This window comes from Gastrolobium bilobum, unplaced genomic scaffold (assembly GCF_033153095.1).
Source record: "Gastrolobium bilobum isolate Gb01-03AN ecotype WA unplaced genomic scaffold, APGP_CSIRO_Gbil_v1 utg5726, whole genome shotgun sequence".
Lineage (NCBI taxonomy): Eukaryota > Viridiplantae > Streptophyta > Magnoliopsida > Fabales > Fabaceae > Gastrolobium > Gastrolobium bilobum.
This window is the reverse complement of record NW_026896804.1, coordinates 870,415-879,612: the sequence shown is the minus strand read 5'-3', so window position 1 is coordinate 879,612 and position 9,198 is coordinate 870,415. Positions and strand designations below refer to the sequence as shown.

Here is a 9,198-nt window from a genome sequence, read left to right as displayed (position 1 = left end):
TAAAGGATATTTTTATTAAAAATATTTATTTTTATCATATATAGTATTATACAGTGCATTACCAAATACTAGATGATATTATCTTATACAATATATTATTTTATACAATACCGTGTCAAACGCTTGATAGTATTAAAATTCAATCAGGCCTTATACTATCATGTCTTATACTATCAGACCTTATCTTATACTATCTTATCCTATATTATACACCAAACATGCCCAGATGGCTTTGAAGTTTTTAGCATTACATACAGACTTAATATTTTATTTTAACTTCGGAAACTCATCTAAGCTTTAAGAGACAAATAGTAACAGCATTAGAAGAAAAAGGATTCACTTTGAGTCCAGGCAATTTCGTATCCCTTAAAATTGTAAAAAACTCACACGAGTTATTCATATAAAATTTATCTACGAATTTTTCGCACTACTTTTAAGGGACACCAAACTTACACTTACAATTAACGCAGAATTAAGAACTATATGCAAAGGCTATTCCATTATATGTAAGAGATGTTTCTCTGTAATTTTATCCACAAGATATAATACAAGGGAGCAAGCACTATTGAAAAAGAACAAAACAATAGAGGAAGAAAAACAAAATTGGCTACAACTTCAACATGATGCTCAATAATTTTTTTTTTTCTCAATATGGAATGAGACTTCGCATGAATAGCACGGATTTCCACCGTTGACAGCCATAGTGAAACTTCACAGATACCTGCAAAGCTTCCCCAATTGGTAACGCAGACCACGGTAACGATGTCTTTTACACTCAATTTTCTGTTGTGAAATTTCTGCCGCCCAGCAACCCAAAGTTTGAATCATGCCACATGACTAGAGTCAAAGATGCTAAGGAGTCATCTTATAGTAGTTCTTCCAAGAGATGATGCTCCAATTTTAGTCTCAGTATCCTGCATCAATAGTCACAACAACCATATAACAATTTTGAACATATAAATAGTGAGATGAATCAGATGATGATAGTCACTTCTAAATATACTATATCTTCATATAAGATTAATGAATGCTGCACTAGCCATATCCACCGAGAATGCAAAGCATTCAAAAATCCTAATCAAAGAAAAAGAAAATAAAAGAAACTGATGCTGCAACCAGCAGCTCTTTTATGAACAATATATTAAGCGGAATTTCATGCATCTTCATTTATATTTAAGTGAATACCCATGTAGTTGGGGATGAATGAAACTCAAATCTTCAAAATATGGTCAACCAAGTACAAGGGCCAGTGAATAGTACACCTTTTCTCTCTCTATCTTTTAACAAATAATTACCTGTGATTTCCGGGAAGGGAATACATCCCAAAACCTAAGAGTTTCATCTCCAGCTCCAGTGACAATAGTCTGAGAAAACAGGAAGAGTGATCAGACTCGTCACAACCAGAAAAATGATGCAGTTAAGAAAATTAAAAATATTGTTCATATTCAGGTACTCATCACATAGGAAGAGGAATAGATGAAAGGACAACCAAATACCTGCCCATCAGGAGAGATGGCAAGGTAAAGAACTCTATAAGTATGGCCTGTAAGAGTTGCTAGCTGCATCAAAAGGACAAAAATAAAAGGTCAAAAATGTCAAAATTAATTAAATATAAATCTATGTCTACATTATCACAGCAGATGTGTACCTTTGACATGCTGGGGTATCTCCAAACTATTATCTCGTTCTGGGAGTAGCCATGAGTGCTTACCAGTTCATTGACATTTTTAGACCAGACAAGATTGCAAACCTACCATATGCAAAGAATGAATATCAGTTTATTTGTTTTAGAAAAGAGAACGAATGGGGCTGAGGGAAGAAACCCCTATATCCTTGTCTCAATATTGGAAGACGAAAAATTCTGGAAAAAATTTATAAACTTAAAAAAAAAAAAATTCAATAATCTAACTCGTGGGGAAATGAGTGGTCAAATTTAGTTTTTCTAGACATATTTTGGTAATGTGATAAAGGTCTATGGAACACTGAACTGATGCTACTTTCCTTGTAATGGCTCACTTTGCATACATCAATAAAGCAAATAAGGATTTCCATCCAAACCACTTGGATTGGAACTCCAAGCGGGTCATGGACCACCCAGAGGCATTGCACATTTGATTCTGAACCTGGATTTTTTTTTTTTTTTTGGGTGCGTATGCGCCGTGCGCGCACGCACTGTGTGTGTGGATCCCCTCATCAGGCCCTCATTCCCCCTCCCCAAACCCAACCCGAGTAGTGATTATAAAAAATAGTTTCAGTTGCCTATAACTATTGAGTCTGTAAGCAAATCTAGGTTACTCAACTGCTACGATTCATTGATTACTTTTGCTCTCTTATTCTTCCCTGCTCAAAAAAAGAAAAAGGCAAACAACAATGCAAATTTGCAAGGAAATGTCGATTATTATCTTTCAACAAGATCCATGAAGATTCCATTAACAGAGAACCATATAAGTCTTCAACTTGGGAGATTTAATGTTGCTGTAATAAGTTATTGATCCTTTACCCTTTCTTTTTGTTATTATTTATCTATTTGGATTTATTCTTCCAAAAATGAGCCTAGAGAAGTGGGAAAGCTTCTCTTGATGACAAGAGGTCACGTGTTTGAATCTAGGAAATAGTCTTTGCAAAAATATAAGGATAATACGTGCAAGGATTTCCCTAACCTCTACCTTATTCATCTCATTCACATCTAGTAGGCTTTGGTTTGGCCTGGCAGTTAGTTGTTCTTTCATGCTTTAAATGAGTTACCAGAATTACCCAAAACTACAAAAAATTCAATCTTTTCAAAGTGTCACCCAATAACCAGCCTTGTATTAGATCAAAAGGTAAACCAAAGTGAATACCTGACTTCCCGTGTCCACACAGCTTAAGTGTGAGTTTGTGGTTGTATTCCAGAAACGAATACATCGGTCTGCAGTTCCTCCTCCAGATGCAAGAAGTCCATGAACATGAGGAGACCATGCAATAGCTTTAACAGCCGCTTTATGCTCACAGTACTTCAGGATGGGCTGGGTTGAGAGTCGATTCCAAACCAGCAACTGCAAACATTCAAAATAAATTATTAGTTACCAATGTCGAGAAGTAAAGTGCAGTGGGGTAGTCCATAAAGCTGACATAGTTTGCAGTTGCATACTCTGTTGTCATTTCCTCCGGATGCTAACTCGATTATCATAAGACCATTTCAGTCCACAAACCTTTAAAAAACCAAAAAGGGGAAAAAATTAAACACATGAAGAATGCTGAATTCCATGTACAGTAGGTAGCAAATTGGTGAGACCAGATTATTTAGGAGCAAATAAAAACAAGTCTAACCTCTGACTTGTGCCCAGACAATTTACTGACAAAATCTTCCGGTGCACGTATATCTCGTTGATAAATGTTTTTATCCCGGCCACCAGAAGACAAAAGAGAAGAACTCCAGGCCAAGGCCCCAACACGTAAATGATGACCCTCCATAGTTCTCATCCTCTTGCATTGAGATGCATCCCAAATCTACATAGAGAATAGTTGAAGACGTGTCAAATCATGCTGGTTAGCAACATTCTAGATATAAATGTTTCTGAAAGAACGAATAAAGAGAACTTAGCAAGTTCTGGGGATGTGATACAGAAAAAGAAATTCTTGACACCACAATTCACAAAACAGTAAAGCAAAAGATAACTTGAAACCATGTTTTTGGGAGAAGTCTGTCTGAAGAGCAGAATGTTCTAAAGGTAGGAGTAATGTACTGGCTACTTGCCTGAAAAGGCCAACTGAGTAGCCTATAGCCACGCTGCCTCAATTTTGCCTCGTAAATGAGTTCTTGATGCCTATTTTTATGCACTTCTGTGGGCATATGGGTATAGATCTGATGCTAATTTTCAACCATGCAGGAAAACAAAGTTTTTTATAAGGAAGGCAAAATCTAATGTGACATGGCTATGGACTATATCAATAGACAATTATCAAACTAACGGAAGTCACCAAAACAGGAGCCAAAGTTTCTTAGACCCACCATCATGAAAAAAGTTATGTTTCCTAGATCACTTAGAACCTCAAAGATACTGAGTTAAGGTGACAGGATATACAATTAACACACTAACAGTATTATATAATGTTTCAGAATAAATAAGATAGTAGAAAAAAGAGAGACTTGAATGTCCCATTTATTAAATGGCAGTGAGTCCCGTATCACACCCAGACTCTCATTTATACTGGAGTCTCTCTTCTCTTATCAGCCTGGCTTTAGGAGTAAGTGAACTGCTCTTTCCAACCAATGAGGTCAACAAAGAAGCATAGGTCCATTACCCGCCAAGGGCAAGACATGGATGGAACTCAAATTTATAGCGGGGGATCTCCACTCTTTTCAGCCTATCTTTATTGCATGACTAGCAGCAACCAATATTTGTACAATTACATAACTTGAAATATCAATTACATGACATAATATTTTAAAACAATCATGTTAATAAATAGTATTAATTTGGTCTTGTCATATACTTTGAACATGACATCTGGTTAAATGGATGCAATGGAACCGAATAAAATGGAAAATAAAGAAAGGGACACATCTGATCCCAAGTTTGGGTGCACAATGATCAAGGAAGTGCACAATTCTGAGTCATAGATACAGACAACAAATACAATATACGACATGGCAGAGACATATATATTAAAAATTATAGTGATATTTGATACACACATGAAAACATCATAAAATATATTAAAATGTACCTAAAATAGACCTAGTATGTGATAAAACATATTCGGAAGGTATCAAACAAGTGGAAAATATTAAGATTAATATATTTTGTTATAAGAGTACTATACAAAGGTGTTGGAGTATTAACAAAAGTGTCATGAAAGTTAAGTGTCCAAGACAAGTCAAGCGTGCAATACATGTTGGACACAGATGTACCTCCACTTTGAGTGTTCATGCTAATAAAAAAGAAGCAAATGGAGTGAGAAGTTCCCCGTGAATGCATTTTGATTAAACCTCTTTTCCTTTCCAAAAGTGAATGAAAAGGAAAGGAAACAAAGTGGGTTTTACTGAAATTATCTAAATTTCAAAATAATTTCAAAATTTAAACACCGCCAATAAATAGAAAAAAGAAATTACAAAATATCGAAAATATCTACACAGGGTCCACCTATGACCTTGGGTCACATGGCAACAACACTAACCGTTGTACTAAGGCTTTTTATATTCTAAATATCCCAAAAAATTATATTTAAACTCTTTTTTCTAACATAAACTATCTAAACCAAGAAAATACCATGAGAACATTTTCTATTATATTATACTTAGCAATGACTGTTAAATCTTTTCTATTTCATTTCACATAATCCAGCCAAATAAATGCTGGTCGTTTGCAGTTTGAGATTTGATACTCATTTCCTTCTTAAAGATAAGAGCATACTTATGTAGCTCCCTCATAAGGCTTAGTCAAACAACAGGATGTCTAGCAGCAAATTGGCCACCTTATTACATGGGTTGAACCTCTGACATCTGAGTCACGTGGCAACAACACTAACCGTTGTGCCAAGGCTTTTTATTTTATTTTAACCAATCCTAAAATATTATACCTAAACTTTGTTTGTAACGTAAACAATCTAAACAAAGAAAATATCATGAGAACTTTTTCTATTATATTCTACTCCTTAAGGACTGTTAAACCATTTCTATTCCGTTCCATATAATCCAGCCAAATAAACTGTTGGTTACTTGCAGTTTGAATTTTGACACTTGTCTCCTTCTTAAAGATGATAGTACACCTATGCAGCTCCCTGATAAGGCTTAGTTGAACCACAGGATGTCTAGCAGCTAATTGGCCACTGTTGAAATATTAAAACCATTAATGTAGCCTCACCCAACAGCTTAAGCTTTTGAGTTGAATTGGTTCTTTACATGGTATCAGAGCCTCGGTGTACCGGGTTCGATCCTCACCACCCTCACTTTCTTTCTAGTGGAATTTCCACCCTTCAAGCCCAGTGGACTCTCGTGTGAGGGGGTGTGTTGAAATATTAAAACCATTAATATAACCTCACCCAACAGCTTAAGCTTTTGGTTGAATTGGTTCTTTACGGCCACCTTCATAGCTATCGTCCACGGCTTCCCATCCACTCTAATGAGTTCATATTGATTCCTTGAATTTTTTTTTTCGCCAATCAAAATAAAAAAGTACGGCATCATCATCGTTTACATTTACAAATGCTCCTTACTTTCTGCAACTTTTCTTTCTTCTCCTTTGCAGATGGTGTGCCCACCAAAACACATTGGGGTTCCAGGTTCAGAATAACCAGCACCATCCACAATGCTTAATGGTTATAGTCTGTTTTAGGCGCATGCTATCACATGTTATTGCCACTCCTATACAGAGACCTTCCCTGAGGAAAAGAAAGAGTATGCATGCCTTTCGTTCTGAGAAATATAATAGTACAATATGGAGGCAAATTAAAACACATGAGGAAAACTGAGGGGAAGAAAATTCAAAGCAAGTAACCAAAAGAAGGAGATTCCTAACTCCTCCTGTACCCTTTATTTTTGTGAGAATACCGGTACCCTTATCAGTTAGTGGCTAGTATTTAGCCACATCTCTCATCTCGTTTAATTGAAATATAAATACACAACCAACTTTTTGTATTTTATATTTCAACGTAGATATGATGCATGGCTAAATATTGAAAGCGGTATAAGTACCAAAACAAAAAAAGAAAAGATACTTAAAAAAACCGTCTCAAAAGAAGGGTGCCCTCAACTCAAATTGCTTAGAATATCCATGAAAAACAATCCTAGGAAACACAAGGTTATCCCATAGTAACTAATAACTGCTAACTGTACTTGCAATTGCATAAGCTTGGATTGGCACATAAACTCATACCTGGACTTTACCATCGCTAGTTCCAACAGCAAGGCGTGTACCACGTTGAGCCCAGCCAACCGAACAAACAGAGTTGTTCCCCAATTCGCATAATCTAATTACCTGCATTTATCATATCAAAACCGAATCACTCACAAAGGAATAAATTTTCAATTTGCCTCGCAGAACAAAGCCATATCACAAACATGTCCGCAAATAACCCACGAAAAATTGAAGTGGCGAAATTGAGCATCCCTAATTACATTGCTTAATTTTCATTGAAGGAAAAAAAAAAAAAACTTGGAAGGGAAAAAAGACTCACCCTGCTGCTAGAAGCATTCCACAAATAAACAGAGCTACCCAGAGCCACAGCCAATACATTTTGGGAAGACCAATCCACGAGATTCAGATAAAAATCATCTTGAAGCGCAGGTGCATCCAGAATCTAACACGGCACAACATTATTATTGTCAGAGAATAATATAAACAGTTACAAAGGCGCTCAGTTAAGGTTTTGGTTTGAATTGAAATTTTACGTTGTCATTTTACAAGGTAAAACAAAAAATTGGTTCGTATAATATTCAAGCTTCAAACCCAAATTTTTTTTGAGTTAACAATTTTTTTTTTGTTAAGAGAAAAATACAAAGTATTATAAAGGCCCTCACCAACAACAGCTTTAAGTTTTTGAATTGAATAAATAAAACCCACAGAATTCAAAGCGGAAAAAAGAAAAAGAAAAAAGACACAAACAAACCTTATATGGTGACGAGGAAACCTTTCGAGGAGGTTTAACAGAGTTATGATGTGTCCCACCACCAACACCAACCCCAACCCCAGGAAGCTCATCATCGTTGAACATAAAGAGAGACTCCATGGACTGTCGAGTCTCCATTTTATAACGGAATATATTCGGACTCCGTTTATCAGGTGTGACCGGAGCATCTTCAGGTCCGAATAACGCCGTCCGCAAGAGAGTGTTGTAGGTGGTGGAACTCTCTTCTGACGAGGGTATATTAAAGAGAGCGAATTTGGAAGCGGATCTGCTTGGTATGAACCTATCAGAGTATATTGTTCTTGAAGGCGACTTGAACTGATTGAAGTTTATCATTCGCCGGACATGCTCGTGCTGAGAACAAGAAAGAGATTCACTGAATGACTCCTCCATAACAATAACAAAACGAACCCTTTCTTCTTCTTCCCCTTTCCTTTGCCTTGCGTTTAAAGCTCTCACAATTTTCCCGGGAAATACAGGCGTTATTGCGGGAAATTCTCACTGTGCATCTTCGGCAATGAAACCACAATAAATAAGTAAAATAAGAAAACAAAAAAAGGAAAGTAACTCGATTTACCACTTTCCTTTTCCTTTAATTAATGTAACGTTTATGCATAAACAATGTTATTTTAAGCGTGTAAATTAAGTTCAGTTTTTTTTAATGAATCTAATTTTAGTTTATTTTCTTAATTATGTAAGGTTATTTTATTTATGATATATTGAAATTTTTTATAATTAAATCATTACGATAATTGAAAGGTTTTGAAGATATTTATGAAGATATTGACAATTTATTTATCCATTGGTTAGTATAAATAAATTATTTGACGATTTTTTTTAAATGATTTTAATTTGTTTGTGTTATCTTGAATTAACTCATATATCAATCTTGAATTCTAAACTGCCAACTAATAATATGCCTTCTGTTCGTTTTATAGTATTACAAGATCCAATATATTGGCAAGATTTGAATCAAATTTGATAGAGATATTAACAGAAATTTTATATCTTAAATGACTTATCTATTAAACCTGATTTCAATGAAGACTTTAAAAAAGGAGAGTAAAGTCTGCTTTCTACTTATTTCAAATTAATGAATTGTACAAATAGGATTGTAAACGGATAAGAATTTGATCTTAGAAGAAAAAAATCATTAATGATTTTGGCATAATAAAAGTACACATAATAAAAAGATAATGGCAAGAAGGGAAACATATTTGCACAATAAAAGCTGCACCGGGGGGGGTGGAGGCATGACCGCGTAATGGCTACTATGAGATTATGCTAAATTTTTTGTTGTTGCTGAACTTATTAATCTTTGTTAGATTATGAGATTATTTTTGTTTGTATACTTTTTTCTAAGTTCAATACGATGTTATTTAGGGACGGAAATTATGGTATTTTTGTGATTTTAATTTATTTTAGGATTATAATAATTTTTATATTTATAAATTTTTAAGATTTCAATACCAAAATGACGTCGTCTATGCAATAAATGCAGATAATTTATCTGCAGAAACTGCATAAACATTTTCCCCTTTTTTAAATTATGTTTTCTAAGATTTAGGATCTATTTATTTCGATGTTTTA

General features: G+C 34.9%; 1 pseudogene; it reads right to left on the bottom strand.

The window, feature by feature from the left end:
- Nucleotides 1–556: 556 nt before the first annotated feature.
- LOC133302120 (B-type cell cycle switch protein ccs52A-like) lies at nucleotides 557–8,067 on the bottom strand (annotated as a pseudogene).
- Nucleotides 8,068–9,198: the final 1,131 nt, after the last annotated feature.